Raw genomic sequence first — 16801 nt, forward strand, 5'->3', positions numbered from 1 at the left:
GTTTATTGAGCACCTACTATGTGCTTTCTACCATTTCAGGCTTTTGGGGTTAGATCAGTGAACCAAACAAAGATCCCTGCCCTTATGGAACTTATATTTACACAGGAGATGGACAAGAAACAGTAAATATAACAAATCAGTAAATTACATAGTGTGTTAGAAGGTGATAAATATCATGGGAAAAGAAAAGTTAGAGCAGGTTAAAGGGGATTGGAAGCATGAAGTGAGGGACAGAAGAGAAGAGGAGGGTTAGTGTTTACAATTGTAAATAAGGCAGTCAGAGCAGGTCTCATAGAACAGGTGGTATTTATGAAAAAAATGGGAGGTGAGGGAGGGAGTTAGCTGTGCAGACAGGAGAAGCATAAATCAGATTTCATCTCTCCATGATTCCCCCACTCACACTTAAAGCCTTTCAATGTCTTCCCTTAGCACATACGGGGAAGTCTAACATTTTAACAGGACCTATAAGGTAATTTTTTCTTCCTCTCAATTCATATGTTGTTCATCTCTTCCCCCAGCCCTTACATTGCTTCAGCCACCTGGTCAACCTTCTGTTCCTTAGGGGCTTCACTCTCTTTGTTACTTGGGACCATCTTCCCTGGAGGTTTATCACAGCTGGCTCCTTGGCTCCTTCTCACCCTTCAGGTCTCAGTTAAAATGTCATTTCCTCAGAGAAGACTTCTTAAGTCCCTGTCAAAATTGGACACCAGTTACTCTACTGTATCACCCTATTGATTTTCCTTATAGCATTTTTTTTTACTATAATCTGCCATTTTCTGGTTTATGTATTTGTTTCCTTATGTTGTCTGTCTTCCTTCTTTGGAATGTAAGTACCCTGAAAGAGCCTTACACATGGAAAATGACCTTATCCATTTTATGCCTTACTTTGTCTCCAAAATTTAGCACACAGTAAGCACCCAATACATTTGTTAAGTGATATGGTTTGGCTCTGTATCCCCACCCAAATCTCATCTCGAATTGTAATCCCCACGTGTGGAGGGAAGGAGGTGAATGGATTATGGGGGTGGTTTCCCCTATGCTGTTCTCGTGATAGTGAGTGAGAGTTCTCACGAGATTTGATGGTTTTATAAGGGGCTCTTCCTCTTTCACTTTCTCTTCTCTCTCCTGTCACCTAGTAAGGAAGATGCCTACTTCCCCTTCTGCTGTGATTGTCAGTTTCCTGAGGCCTCCCCAGTCATGAAGAACTGTGAGTCAATTAAACCTCTTTGCTTTATGAATTATCCAGTCTTGGGTATTTCTGTATAGCAGTGTGAAAATGGATTAATACATTAAGTGAACAAATGCATGCTTGTGTGTATGAGTATTTGGAGGCCTGTTGCTTTGTTGTAACTTAAGGCTTACAGAGTACTCACCAACCAGTGCACCACCACCACCACACATGTGCGTGCATGTGCACATGTACACGCACATGCACACACAGCTGAAACTTTTGTGATGTTGCTGGGGAAATGATCAGATAATTAATCAGCACCACCCTGCTTTCTCTTGCCAAAAGACCAATTGCTAGGCAAATCTGAGCGAGGTAGTGCGTTTACAGACAAATCGACCCTGGGATATACTGCAAGTGACCGACATCACAGCTGTTTAATAGAACACCTGCTCTATTGCAGGTTAAATTAGGCTGATAATTGTTCATTGCTATTTCAGGAGCTATCTATCTATCTCTCTGAAGAATTCTGAACTAGAATCTTGCCAAGGTTTGGAGTTTTTCCCAACAAAATCTAGAATAACTGGGTATCAGCACAACCAAGTTGCCACTTACAGAGGTTGTAATTTCACAGCTGCAGGTGGTAACACCGGCTTTGTTTCCATTGTTTTCAAAACAGCTGTCTTGGTAATATGTTTTACTCTTTTGAAATGAGGTGAAAGAAACAGAAAAGAAAAGAAAAAGATGGAATCTATTTTCTTGAGTTTATTTTCCTTGAGCTCTTTAGAAACTAAATCAAATGTAACTGGTCTGTAGGAGGCATTCTACTAGGAGAGAGTCTATGGGGGCTAAAGGATATTAATGTTTTAAAAACCTAATGATTTTTGTCAAACACTTTCCATAAAGGTTGTTTAAGGATCGCGTGGATGGGTGGATGAATAAATAAAATAAAGATGGCAGATTTACTTTATTTGGGAAGGCAGCATGTTGGGATAGAAAATTCAAGGACTCATAATTGCTTTGTGACATGTCTAAAACTGGAATAATCTGGAGGAATTAGCATAACCTCTGAAGAATAATATTGCATTTTTAAAAACATGTGAAAAGAAGCTTCCATCTGTTAGTTCAAACAAGAATGCTATGCCTATTTTTCATCTATCCATTAGCAAAGATTAAAAAGTAATTCAGTAATAGTCATGGTAAGGGTGTTGTAAGACAAACACTCTCAATTATTGCTGGTGTGAACTGATACAACCTTCCTGGAAAGAAACTCAGTAACAAGTAACAAGAGTCTTAAAAATTTCCATGCCCTTTATTCCAATTATTCATCTTGTAATTGAATTTCTTGCTGAGCATGATTTGTATATGAAGAGGTTTATTGCAGTGCTTTTTGTAACAGTGAAAAACTGGTAGCATCCAAATATATATTAGAACAGTTAAGTAAATGATGGAATATCCATATAATAGTATATTCCACTACCATTAAAACTTAAAAGTATGATGTAATGTTAAATTAAAAAACAGGATGTGAAATTATATATGGACCTTGAAATCAACTATTAGAAAGAAAACATGCTGAAAAAATATTGGAAGGAAATTTGGGAACATAGTGAGTGCCTCTACAGGGTGGAATTCTAGATTTTTTCCTGAATAGTATTTGTGTCTTTCCATATCTTTTTCATTGATGATGGATTATTTTGATCCTTCTGTGAAACAATGTGGAAGCAGAAGTAGATCCTGATTTAGGCTTTACCGTATATGAATTGTATGATATTTGGTAAATTATTTAATCTTTCTGAGCCTCAATTTATATCTGTAAAATGGGGCCCATAGCATCCAACGTGCAGGGTAGCTGTAATGCTTGAATAAGACACTGTATTTAAGGAGACTTGCAGAATTGCTGGCCTATGTTAGGCAGCCAATAAATAGTGCTTCTTATTACTCTGGGGTAACAGGTGATTACAAGCTGGCAGGAGTGTTTCCTTTTACTTTACCAATTAATCTTTTATTTTTTATTGCATACTTCAACATTTTACAGAAAAAATATGGTAAACTACAGTAAATTACATATATGTTTTCTGATTATTTTCAGTGTAGAGACCTATATTTTTATATAAATACCATTATTTATGCTATTTATATAAAACACAATCATTTACGTTCTATTAAACATTTTGAGTCTCATTTAAGCATTTTGCATACAATTTTATATATATATATAAATGTTTTTTAATAGTTACATGTATGATAACAACATCTGTACACCAAAATTTACTTATTCATTTCCCAATTTGGGGGTGCTGCTTCTTTGTTTTAAAAAAAAAACAGCAAAAAAAAACTTGTATAAGTGGGATTACTAGAAACATCTCTGTACAAGTAGCTTTGTTTCCTTTGAAATATTTTCCTGGGCATATGCTACTCAAAGTGGGTTAGCATGTCAAAAGATTGATTGATTATTGTGCTCTTATTATATTATTTTAGCCCTTCTTTAAGGAAGGTCTAAAGAGGTGATAAAGAACAAAAGACTCCCTTTAAAGAATATAATCCAGAAGTTGCTAACATCTCATTTGCTCCCTTTGGAATTTAGTAACACGGTCCTCATTAGTGGGAACGGGGACTGGGAAGGAGGATCTCTAGTGACTATGTGCTCAGTTAAAACCCATGTTGAGATGCAGTGCAGAGAGTGTATTCTACCATGAAAAGCAGGACAGAATGGAGAAGGGGGTTTTTCCCATTATCTGCAACACTTTCTCTGTGAAGTTTTTCCTGTCATCCTTAGGCAGAAGTAGTTTCTCTCTCTGCTGGGTCCCATATTTATGGTAAAAAAGTTCTGCACATCATTTTCTCTCTTGAGTCTGCTCTGCTTGAGGACAAGCATAGTGCTTCCTTCCTCTTGGGATTTACCTTCTTATTTCCTACTTATATGGATACTACATTCATTTTTCAGTGTCAGACATTATCTAGCATGTTGACATCTCCCTTAGAAGGTGAAGTGCTAACTCTGTTTCACCTTCACATAATATACACACCCATCCTATGTCTTCACCCACTCAATATAGTTATACAGTAATTTTATTTATGTCAGCACTGTGTTGTGTTTAAATAGTTATGACCATGTAAATCCTTGTTTATGTGTTGAGCAAGCAATTATGACTAATGCTTGCTCATGTGCTGTAGTGTAATATAATAACATTTTCCATCCTGTCTAGTATTTTGTTTTCCCTGGAGTTTATAGTTATGCTTGTTTTTAACAAATTATTGTTAAGTATCTATGTACTTATCACTGAATTCAATCCTAACTTTCTCCAAATTGCACAAATATCCTTTTAAAATGTTTAAACACATTAAGCATAAATTACATCTTCTTGAAGAAAACAAACCTTCTGATGTGCTCTAAATGGGACTGTTTTCTAGGCCTGCCAAATAGCTATTATCTTCCCTCGCTATTCTTAATCTCTTTTTTGTATTGGTTCCCTTGTTTTTTGGGTCCCATTCTCCCCTCTTTCCTGGTTTATTCCCTCTTTCCCCCCACTTCTTTTTTTTTTTTTTTTTTTTTTTTTTTTTTTTTTTTTTTTTTTTTTTTTGGTAGAACATACCCTCCAGAAGGTTCTTGAGAAAAGATTTGTGAGAAGTAAGATTTGAGACCTTATTGATCTGAAAAAAATGTCTTTATTCTACTCTCATTCTTAAATGAGCATTTGGCTGGGTACAGAATTCTAATTTGAAAATACATTTTCTTCAGAATTTTTTTTATTTTATTTTATTTTTTTATTTTATTTTATTTTTTTTTGAGACGGAGTCTCGCTCTGTCGCCCAGGCTGGAGTGCAGTGGCCGATCTCAGCTCACTGCAAGCTCCGCCTCCCGGTTTCACGCCATTCTCCTGCCTCAGCCTCCCGAGTAGCTGGGACTACAGGCGCCCGCCACCGCGCCCGGCTAGTTTTTTGTATTTTTTTAGTAGAGACGGGGTTTCACCATGTTAGCCAGGATGGTCTCGATCTCCTGACCTCGTGATCCGCCCGTCTCGGCCTCCCAAAGTGCTAGGATTACAGGCTTGAGCCACCGCGCCCGGCCTTCTTCAGAATTTTAAAGGGATTACTTCATTGCCTTCTAGTTGGTGTTGCTCTCGAGAATTCAGATGCTGTTTTTCTTGCAGCTTCTCAACCATTTTGCTTTCATTTCTCTGGAATAGTCTAAGATCTTTTCTTTGTCCTCAGTGTTCTGAAATTTCATGATAATATACATTGATACGAATCTATTCTCTTCTGGGTAACTAGTAGGACTTTTCATTCTGAAAATTTATGTCCTTCCCTTGTTCAAATTGTTCTTGAATTATTATTTTGATTTTTTTTCTTCTAGTTTCCTTTTTTTTCTTTTTGTAATTCCTATTATTTGGATTTTAGACTTCTTAGCCTGGTCCTCTGATTTTCTTACATTTTCTCTCTTATTTTACTTCACATTTCATTTCTGCTCTAATTTCTAATTTTCAAATGTTTTATTGTTTTTTATATTTCTATTATCACATTCTAAATTTACTTAGAAATGAAAGGCTCATTTAAAAATGTTATATGTGTTTTTTTAAGTTTTTTTCCTTCTTGCAAAAATCTTTATTTTCTTCAACTTTCTTTTTCTCTGCTTGTTTCAGCCTCCTTTTTTCATATTATGGGCTGTCACGCCTGGTGACTCTTGGCTATCTGTCATTTAAAAATTAAGACCAGTAAGGCTGGGTGTGGTGGCTCACACCTGTAATCCCACCACTTTGGGAGGCTGAGGCAGGCAGATCACTTGAGGTCAGGAGTTCAAGACCAGCCTGACCAACATGGTGAAGCCCTGTCTCTACTAAAAACACAAAAATTAGCTGGGCTTGGTGGTGGGTACCTGTAATCTCAGCTACTCGGAAGGCTGAAGTAGGAGAATCACTTGAGCCCTGGAGTCAGAGGTTGCAGTGAGCCGAGATCATGCCATGTACTCCAGCCTAGGTGACAGAGTGAGACTCCGTTGTATCAAAAAAAAAAAAAAAAAAAAAAAAAAAAAGAGAGAGATTAGGGCCAGTGAAAACCTCTGTGCATGTGTGCAGGGCTTGTGGACTGGATGCAGAAACAAATGAGTTATATGGGTCAGAGCTGGGTAACACAACATGAGGGAGAAATAAACCTTTATTGTTTTAAGTCACTGAGATTTGGGTGTTCTTTCTAATGACAGTAAAACACAGCTGAGGAACACAAGAGTTCAAGAATCTTTTCTTTTATAAGAGTGGCCTCCAAATTTTTTTTTTTTTTTTTTTTTGAGACAGAGTCTTGCTCTGTTGCCCAGGCTGGAGTGCGATGACATGATTTCCGTTCGCTGCAAGCTCCGCCTCCTGGGTTCGTGCCATTCTCCTGCCTCAGCCTCCCGAGTAGCTGGGACTACAGGCACCTGCCACCACGCCAGGCTAATTTTTTTTTTTTTTTTTTTTTTTTTAATAGGGATGGAGTTTCACTGTGTTAGCCAGGATGGTCTCGATCTACTGACCTCATGATCCACCCACCTCAGCCTCCCAAAGTGCTGTGATTATAGGCGTGAGCCACCGCGCCCAGCCTCCAAATGTTTTTAAAAATCACCTTTATTGAAGTATAATTGATATATAATAAGTTGCAGTCATTCAAATTGTACCACTCAGTTTTAATGGTTGTGTGCACATGGGAAACCACTTTCATAATCCAGATACAGAATGTTGCCATTACCCAAAACATTCCTCATGTCTCTGCAATTCATTCTTTCTCTGCCCGTGCCCTAGATCACCAATGGTCTACTTTTTATTACTGTAGGTGAGATTCCATTTTTCACATAATCATATAGAGTATGTACTTTTTTTGTATCATACTTCTTTTATTCAGCATAATGATTTTGCAATTCACCCATGTTGTTGTGTGTATTAGTGATTCTTGGCTTTTTATTGCTGAGTGTTACTCTACCGTATGGATTTATGGCCAAATGTTTTTGTTTACTCTTCTATACTATTAAATTTTTTGGAGCATTCACCCCCATACATATATTTAGTGTATTAGTACTACAGTAGTAATATATTTTATGCATTATAAAATGACACAAACATCTTTAGAAAAAATGAGATAAAAATAAATATAATTTATTTTTTTCTTGCCTGCTAGTGCATCATCCTCATTAGTCCCTGGGTGTACACACTTCTTGGCCATTATGTTATGCCTCTGGATGTATATCTCCATTTGGATATACCTTATGATATCTCCAAAATGATTCATTATCTTTCCCCTAAATTCAACTTGTCCTCCTGATAATCTGTGCATGAAATTAGTTTTTTCACCTAATCAGGCAAGATTGGTAAGAATTACCTTCAACTATCTCTTTCTTATCCCTTATAAGCAATCCCTAATCAAAAAATGTGTTCTGGGTGCATCCAATAGGTGGTCCATCGCTACCTCTCTGTGTTCATGTTCTATTCTTATTTACTGCTGCTTCTTAACAATTAATTGTCTTTTTCTAGGAAATCATCCTTTTCCTTTTGTTTCCAAATGTGGTGGCGTAAATTGTACATAACATTCCATTAGAGTCCTTTAATCTTTTCTATAACTTGTGATTGTGTCCTTTTCATATTTTCTATTTTATTATTTTTCTCTTTTTTCCTTAATCAAGATTGATAGGGGTTTATCCATTCTATTAGTCTTTTCAAGAATCCAGTTTCTAAATTTATGTAGTTTTGTTTTCCATTTTACTAATTTCAGCTTTAATCCCCCCAAGGTATAGTTTAGATCATATCATTCCTTCTTGGTAAGCTCTCAATGGCTCCCCGTGGTCCTCTGAATTAAGTACACACTCTTGAGACAGGTACTTTTGGCCTTAAGGAGATGTGTATTGAATGGAGTTCTTTCTCCATTGTCAGGGAAGGAGAGTTAGGGTTGTGTGGAGAAGAAAACCATGTCTGCAAACCAGCCCATAATCTGTTTAGCTGTGTTATACAACACCTTTTATGTTTAACATCGGGGCAGATCCCTGACCTCTGGCAAGGCTGTGAAATAGTCCTTGCTTTCCTGAAAGTTGGGGATATAAATAATATTTATATATAAGGTCTGCAATGCTACAGGATCAGTTTCATGAGCTGTAATTAAATAGGACTCTTGCCATAAATTCTTTAGTTCTTGACGGCATGCAACAGCTGGTGACCTTAGTTTTTAATAGTGTTTTCAGGGGAGGAGGAAAGAAAAAGAGAGGGTCATTAATATGGTCTAGCCTTTGAGACCTTTGTGAATATTTTGGTCTAGTATATACTCCCACCCACTAAGTGAAAGACATCTGTTCATTCTGTCTGCAGTAGTTGGTATTGGCATTAAAGGCAGCCTAGGATCATCCTAGTCATGGGCTACCCGTTTGATTGAGAGGCAGTATTTATCACTTTTGGTGGACTTAGTCAACTGAGCTTTTTCTTTTTTTCTTCTAGGAATAACACCTCAAAAGCCAATATTACCGATTGATCTGATATCTCTTTTTACTTCCTATGTGAAAAAAAAAAGATACCACCAGCTGCCGTACTCAGGCTAGTGTGACTGGGGCCTCATGTGCTTGTGGGTTTTCCTGAGCAGGTTGCATGAGAAGGCCATGGCGTGGTCTCTTCCTCAGTGGTGGTCACTCCCCACACTGAGTTACCAGGCTCACTATGGATTGCTAGGCATGGCAGGTAACCAGTGGTCTAAGACATTGAGGAGATTTATTGACATAAATATGAGGAAAGCAAGTATGAATTTATGTGTAATTTTTACTTGAGGGTGTGGTAGATTGCTCCATGGTGATTTTGCAAGATATATGGGGAAAAGTGCCTAGCTAGCATAGAATATGGAGGCAAAATATTGTTTGTGTCTTTTCCAAATTTTAAAAGTTAAATGTTAGCCGGGCGCGGTGGCTCACGCCTGTAATCCCAGCACTTTGGGAGGCCGAGGCAGGCGGATCACAAGGTCAGGAGATCGAGACCATGGTGAAACCCCGTCTCTACTAAAAATAGAAAAAATTAGCCGGGCGCAGGGGCGGGCGCCTGTAGTCCCAGCTACTCGGGAGGCTGAGGTAGGAGAATGGCGTGATCCCGGGAGGCGGAGCTTGCAGTGAGCCGAGATTGCGCCACTGCACTCCAGCCTGGGCAACAGAGCAAGACTCCGTCTCAAAAAAAAAAAAAAAAAAAAAAAAAAGTTAAATATTTTTATTTGATTTGTTTCTGATCACAAAATTAATAAAGATTCAGTGTAAAAATTTCAAGTAAAAAAGATGAAAATAAAACTCATCCAAATTTCAGGGAAAATCATGCAGTATTTTACTTATGTCCTTATGGTTATTTTTGTTCCTAGCTACGTGTCTACTTAAGAAAATGCAGCTATATTAGATAAATTCTTTAGTGACATGCTGTGGCAGCTTAAAAACTGGTTGATTGCAAACTTGTTGACACTCCTTTCATTGTTCTCTTGCCTTGTATTGGCAGGTTTGTGGCTTGCTTGTAATCAATATAATGTGACCAAAGTGATTCTATGGGACTTCCCAGGGTAGGTCAAAAAATGTGATTCAGTTTCTGCTTTGTTCTTCCTAACACTTGTACAGGAGCCTGGGGCCACCATTAAAGTTCAATTTCCTGAAGCAACCATGCTATAAGGAAGCCCAAGCTTTATGAAGAGGCCATGTGTAGGCACTGCACAGTCAGCAGCTCCAGACTAACTCCCAGCTGACAGCCATCTGGGGTATTCAGCCCAGGAGGGTCTTTGATGACTATAACCCCAGCTTTCATCTTACTGTAATCACTTAAAGAACCCCGTGCAAGAACTGTCGAGCTTTTTAAACTTCTGACACATTTTTTAGAAAAACAAAATAAGAGTAATTGGGGTAATTTGTTATGCAGTAATAGTAATCAGCACACATCCTGAAAACATGCCACCAACTTGGCAGCATATTATGAACTCTTCTTTCATGTCACTCCATTTCCTTCCACCCATTTTAATGGTTTATTGTATTTTATTGTATGGAAATAATATACCATTTTAAAATGAATTCCCCAGTGTTGAATATTACTTTGCCTCCTAGCTAAATATTTCAATGAATAACCTTATAGTGAAATCTTGGTGCATGCTTATTATTTATTTCTTAAGATAACTTCCTAAATTCAGAAAGTAGAAGGGTTGAAGTCATTATTTTTAGCACTTTTTACAAATAGCCTCGAATTATCTTCTACCAGTAGTGTCTAATACTGTCTGTGTACCTGTATGTGCACACACATGCACACAGACAGCTGGAATATGGGAGACAGTGTGGGTTTTAGAGTCAGCAGGCTTGCAGGCTTGACTTCCAACTCAGCTCCACAATTTGCATGACCTTGAACAAAATATTCAAGCTCTCTGAACCTCATTTTAATCACCTGTAAACTGGAGATAGTAATACTTACTTTGAAGGATTGCTGTGAGAATTAGGTGAGACCATATTAAAGTGCCAAGCACAGAGTGGCCATTTAAAATTGTAACTATTGTTCTTATAATTAGCAGTTAAGAGTGAAGAAATCACTCCCAGATATCTTTTTCCTATTCTCTCATGCCTACTTGGTGACTCTGCTTTCCTTCCAGTATTTACTGTGGCTCTGGTCATCTTGGGCCTCGCAGGTAGCTAGTTGATGAATCCTGGGTGAGTGATAGCTGTCTAAAGTCGAAAGTGTTATTTCTGCCAGCTGGTGGGTGCATTTCAAAAGGCAATTCTTGAAAGCAGAGGCATTTTGAAGGCCAATGGAGTGAGTCCCTGATGCTGGGGCTCCTGGCACCTTCTCTGCAGAGGGAGCAGATGTTCTTGGGAGGAAGACCTCTCTGTCATCGCACCTTTCAAACCACATGCCTCAGGCACTCCGCATTGTGGAACCGACCCTGTTCTCAGGCAACCAGTATGGGACAGCTGGTCTTCTAAATATGAAAGAAGAAAACCAAACCATACAGACAGTTCTTTCACATTAAGTTTGGAATTACTCTGGGGAGACACCACGTGGAACTCTGGAAAGTGTGAAAGGAAAAGTGGTCACAGACGTGGGGCAGGACCTGGGTGGTGGCTCTGCAGGCCCCCTTGAGCATGTTTAGCTCTGGGTAGCCAAGAAAGACTGATATTCACAAATGACTGCTGCAGATTATCAAAAGTAAGTGGGAATGAATGATGTGGTGAAGATCTGAACCATTTATATTTCTCTATTCTTTTGTTTACTTTCACTCATTCCAGAAATCTAGATAAATTGAGGGCTAAAAAGGGACAGATTTTTTCATCTTTAACTTGATTGACTCTTCTATATGGGAACCAGGACTTGGCTGGGAAGATGTTTACTTTTAGTAGTTTGGATAATCTTATTGTAAATATGCTGTTATGTAGCAACCATAGAACCTTCTTCAGAGACAGGGACTAGGCAAGATTATTTTTAAACAATGTAAAATATTGAAAATATAAATTATTTTCATTTTGGATATTTCCTTTTAATCTTTGTCTACATAATCATGTTGTAAGGTCACAAATTTTCTCATAATATACTTAGCTGTGCAAAAAATATAGCTTTTTGTTTATATAAAACCAATTTGATCTTCCTCATAAATCCCCATCTATATCTTGGTGGTCAGGGAAGAAATGTTAACCACTAGATTTTTGCTAACTGGCAAATTTAGTCTATTGCAATTATTTAAACAGTCTTTATAGAAGTTCAGATGCTTTAGATAAAATGGGCTGTGACTCACGCCCGCCCTGCCCTGCTCCTCTCTTAGAAGGACCTGGGAATATGAGGTAGAAGTAGGTGGGGGTCCTTGAATCTTTAGAGATTTCCGTGGGATCCCTTTTAGTCCCTGTTCTGAACTGTTGGTCTGGTAGCTTCCTAGGAGGGTGACTGCTGGGGTGGGACCAGTCCCATGGTGGGTATCAGCTGGCAGCTGAGGCTGAGTCCTGCTGCTGGTGTCATCTGTAGTCTTGCTTGGAAAAGGCTGGAGGTTTCTCCCAGGGACCTGGCATCCCTCACCTCATCTCCTACTAGGCTCTTAGAGCCTGTGCCACATGCTCCATTTGCCCTGGCTGGGTCCTTCCACTTCATTCATCACCTGGGGAGTCCCCAGGCTGTCTCTCAGCTCAGTGGCCACCTGTGTCTGCCCTGGAGACATGAAAGCACCTCTGGGTCCTATCCAAGCAATGCAGAATCCAGGGTGACCCATAAAAGCCTTTGCGTTCACAGCTCATTCTGTGCTGCAGTGTTTAATGGGATCAGCAGCCTCCAGTTGGGTGTAGGCCACCTTTCTTCCAGAATCTAAAGACGAGGGGGCCAAAGCCTGCCTTCCCACCAGCCAACAAGCACCTCTTCATCTTCTTATTGGGTAGGAATCTTCCTCAACTAAAACTATGATCTAGCTGGTAAGCCTCATCTTAGATAGTTTAACAAGGACACTTTGTTATTTAGACACTCCTCTCTCCCTCAACCAAGTCTTGCTTTCAAGACCAATGTTTTACGAAAGAAAAAAGAAAATTGGTTCTGAGACTCAAAGTTAATTAATTCCCTCTTTGTTCTTTGTTCTGACTACACATTCCACCCCACTATTTACCTGCGTACTTTCCCTGGGGCAATCACCTTATTGGTTTAGCCTGGAAGTCAAAGGCAGAGCAGCCATGATCCAAAGTGGGAAATAGAAATTCATGGGTTTAATGTCTGCAATATATTACCCCAGTAACAGAAACATTTATATTATTATATTCAGAGTACGTATGATTCAGTAATATATTTTTTCATCACTTATAATATGTACCCTTATATCTAATAATAATTTCCAAGTTTCCACAAAATCATTTAAAATGATCATTTTTAGTGGTTATAAAATATTTCATTAGTTTGACCTTTCATAATTTAATTGTCTCTCTTGTTGGACATAGTATGTCTTTGCTAGTGTTGCTGTAACGAGGTACTACAAACTGGGTGACTTAAACATACAGAAATATATTGTCTCACAGTTCTGGACACTAGAAGTACAAAGTCAAGGTAGCAGCAGAGCTGTGCTTCCCCTGAAACCTATATGGGGAGCATGCCTCCTCCTTGCTTCTGGTGGTTTTCCAGCAATCTTTGGCTTTCCTTGGCCAAAGATACATCACTTCAATCCTCAGTATTTGCTTCATATTCTTCCTGTGTCTCTTCACATAATCTTCTCTTTGTGCATGGCTGCATCACATCCAAATCCTGTCCCCCATCCCCTGCAGTTTAAAAAAAAATTAGTTTTTTTTTTTTTTTTTTTTTTTTTTTTTTTTGAGACGGAGTCTGGCTCAGTCGCCCAGGCTGGAGTGCAGTGGCGCGATCTCGGCTCACTGCAAGCTCCGCCTCCCGGGTTCACGCCATTCTCCTGCCTCAGCCTCCCGGGTAGCCGGGACTACAGGCGCCCGCCACCTCGCCCGGCTAATTTTTTGCATTTTTAGTAGAGACGGGGTTTCACCGTGTTAGCCAGGATGGTCTCGATCTCCTGACCTCGTGATCCGCCCGCCTCGGCGAGACAAAGTCTCTCTCTGTTGCCTAGGCTGGAATGCAGTAGTACAATCACTGCTCACTGCAGCCTTGACCTCCTTGGCTCAAATGATCTTCCCACCTCAGCCTCCCAAGTAGCTGGGACTACAGCATTCCACCATGCCTGGCCAATTATTTTTGTTTAGTAGAGATGAAAGTCTCATTTTGTTGCGCAGTCTAGTCTTGAACTCTTGGCCCCAGGTGATCCTCCTGCCTTGGCTTCCCAAAGTGCTGGAATGACAGTTATGAGCCTGGCCCAAATGTCCTCTTTTTATAAAGAAAGCAGTCATAGTGAATTTAGACTCACCCTAAAGACCTTTCATCTTGACTAAATCGGCAAAGACCCTCTTCTAAATAAGATGACATTCTAAAGTACTGGGAGTGAGGACATCGACGTATCTTTTTTTGAGGCAAGTGATTTCATCCATAACAGATATTGAAGTTGTTTCTAGGTTTGTGGTGGTGGTGGTGGTAATGGAGGTTGTATTATAATAGATAAAACTGCTATGGATGTCTTCAGGTATATAGCATTTTACTTCTGTTTTAAAAGAATGCTAAAATTTAAAAGCAATGAAAGAAGATTGTAGTTAACTGTTTTTAACTTAAATGATTTATTTCTACTTTTTATTATTCACACATTTTCAACTGATACCATAAAGAGAAGTAGAATAAGGATGGTTCAGAGCTTGGAATCAAGTTGTTAATAGACAGTAGGCTCAGAGTGAAATAGATATTGTCTTATAGATAATAAAGTATCATGGGCAAAATAAAATTTTAAGAACTGGGAAGTTTTGACAAAAAGTTAAACCTTTTTCTAAAGAGTTGTTTTGGGGATCATGTTGCCTTGCCATGTGTGGTAAAGTTTTTCCAGATATTTTTCCATGGAAGATAATTGGTAGTGTTTTCAACATGTTTTGAAGTTCAGATATTGCCAGAGACTTCCAGAAGGAAGAAACTTCTGTTTCATGAAGAGTAAGATCTTTATAATTTGGGACAAAGCAGTTCCTCAGTCCCCAACCCCCTATCTATTCCTGACAAATGCACCCAGATCTCATTCAGGCTCAAGGCCTGAGTCTTATTGCATGTGTGTTTCTGTCTTGGTGTTTCCAATTGCATCCCAGCTACTTGGTTGTGCTTCTCTTGGTTTAGCCTCATGAATAACTAGAATTCAGGTAGATGCTTGGTCCTCTGGGAAGGCCTGGTACTTCCTGGCAAAGCTTGGTTATAAAGTTTTCCTGTGTAAGACAGCTTTTCCAACTTGGATTCTTCAAGATCTATACCACAGCTCCACCATATTTCCATTGGTAAACTCTTCCTCTTCTCTGGTAGTTTTGGTACCATGATTATTGAGAGGGAGTTAACATTGCTGTGCTTTTCTGGTGTTCCAGGCATTGTGTCATGGTTTTCAGACACAACTTACTTAACACTTTATCTTGGAAGCAGGCCTTTTAATTCCCACTAACAATTGAGAAAATGAGGCTATGAGAAATTTAAAATATTGTCCAAAGGCCCCCAATGAGTGAGTGACAAAACCAGGATTAAAACCTAAATTTTCCAGGGGCGCAAGCCTCTGTGCCCTTTCTAGTGCACCTAATTCCTTTAAAGAGAAAGAGGGACTTCTCTGAAATGGGCAAATGTCCTAAAGCAAGCTGGGTCATAACTGGTACTGGTTTGGGGCTAAGAATCACTCGGCAAATCAAAGTAAGTCAAGAGCAATGGATCTCAACTGGGTTGGTTTTGGTTCCCAGGGGGACGTGTGGCAAAACCTGGAGATGTATTTGGTTGTTACAACTGCAAGATGGGTGCTACTGACATACAGTGGGTAGAGGCCAGGGATGCTGATAAAGATCCTACAATGCACACGTTGCTAATGTAAACATAAGCAGATCAGAGATGGGTTGGAGTTTGGAATCAGTTCATTTATAAATAGGCTCAGAATGAGAAGATTATTGTCCAATACACAATATGATACGAAAAAGCCTCCCACAACAAAGAGTTATCTAAAATGTTAATAGTGCCGAGGTTGGGAAACCCTAGTCTAAGAGGACTGGCATCTTCTCTTGGCTTTTCCAAAGGGTTGTGAACCTGAATGTGTCACTTTGCTTCTCTCTACCTCGCTATCTTCAACTCTGATGTGGTTTGGATGTTTGTCCCCTCCAAATTTCATGTTGAAATGGGATCCCTAATGTTGGAGATGGCGTCTGGTGGCAGGTGTTTGGGTCATGGGGGTGGATCTCTCATGAATAGCTTGGTGCCCTGCCCATGGTAATAAGAAGTGAGTTCTTTCTCTGTTAGTTCTCATGAGAGCTGGTTGTTTAAAGGAGCTGGCTCCTCCTCCTCCCTCTTTTGCTCCTGCTCTTGCTGTGGGACATGCCTGCTCCCTTTTCAGCTTCCACCATGATTGGAAGCTCCCTGAGGCCTTCACCAGGAGCAGATGCTGGTGCCATGCTTGTGTAGCCTGCAGAACTGTGAGCCAATTAAACCTTTTTTCTTTATAAATTACTGAGACTTAGGTATTCCTTTACAGTGATACAAATGGACTAACACAAATTATGAAGTGTGTTTGTAGAGATACATGAACTCTGTGATTCTGGGGATCATTAAAGAAGGTAAGTAGGCCAGGCACGGTGGCTTATGCCTGTAATCCCAGCACCTTGGGAGGCTGAGGTGGGTGGATCACCTGAGTTCAGGAGTTCAAGACCAGCCTGGCCAACATGGCAAAACCCCGTCCCTACTAAAAATACAAATAATCGGGCATAGCGACAGGCACCTGTAATCCCAGCTACTTGGGAGGCTGAGGTAAGAGAATTGTTTGAACCCAGGAGGCAGAGGTCGCAGTGAGCCAAGGTCATACCATTGCACTCCAGCCTGGGCAACAAGAGTAAGACTCCCTCTCACAAAAAAAAAAAAAAAAAAAAAAAAAAAGGAAGGTAACTAAAAATGCCCACACCTGAAAAACCAAAACCAAAAATGGGGGTAATCCTGCTTTTCACCAAAGCTGGGCAAGTATTAAAGTATACTAGAGCTGGAGTTTTAAAATTTCTGATGACCTTTACATGAACTAATAGGAAACAGCAATCTCTTTTTCTCTCCAAATTAT

General features: G+C 39.4%; 1 long non-coding RNA gene across 1 annotated transcript in view; it reads left to right on the forward strand.

The window, feature by feature from the left end:
• The first annotated feature begins 980 nt into the window (after positions 1–980).
• Positions 981–16801, forward strand: part of LOC140712676 (uncharacterized) — a 160080-nt gene continuing 144259 nt past the window's right edge. The window contains exon 1 of the long non-coding RNA XR_012094390.1: positions 981–1207. This is a non-coding gene — a long non-coding RNA (uncharacterized lncRNA). The remainder of the gene's footprint in view (positions 1208–16801) is intronic.

This window comes from Chlorocebus sabaeus, chromosome 10, assembly GCF_047675955.1.
Source record: "Chlorocebus sabaeus isolate Y175 chromosome 10, mChlSab1.0.hap1, whole genome shotgun sequence".
In the NCBI taxonomy this organism is placed as follows: domain Eukaryota; kingdom Metazoa; phylum Chordata; class Mammalia; order Primates; family Cercopithecidae; genus Chlorocebus; species Chlorocebus sabaeus.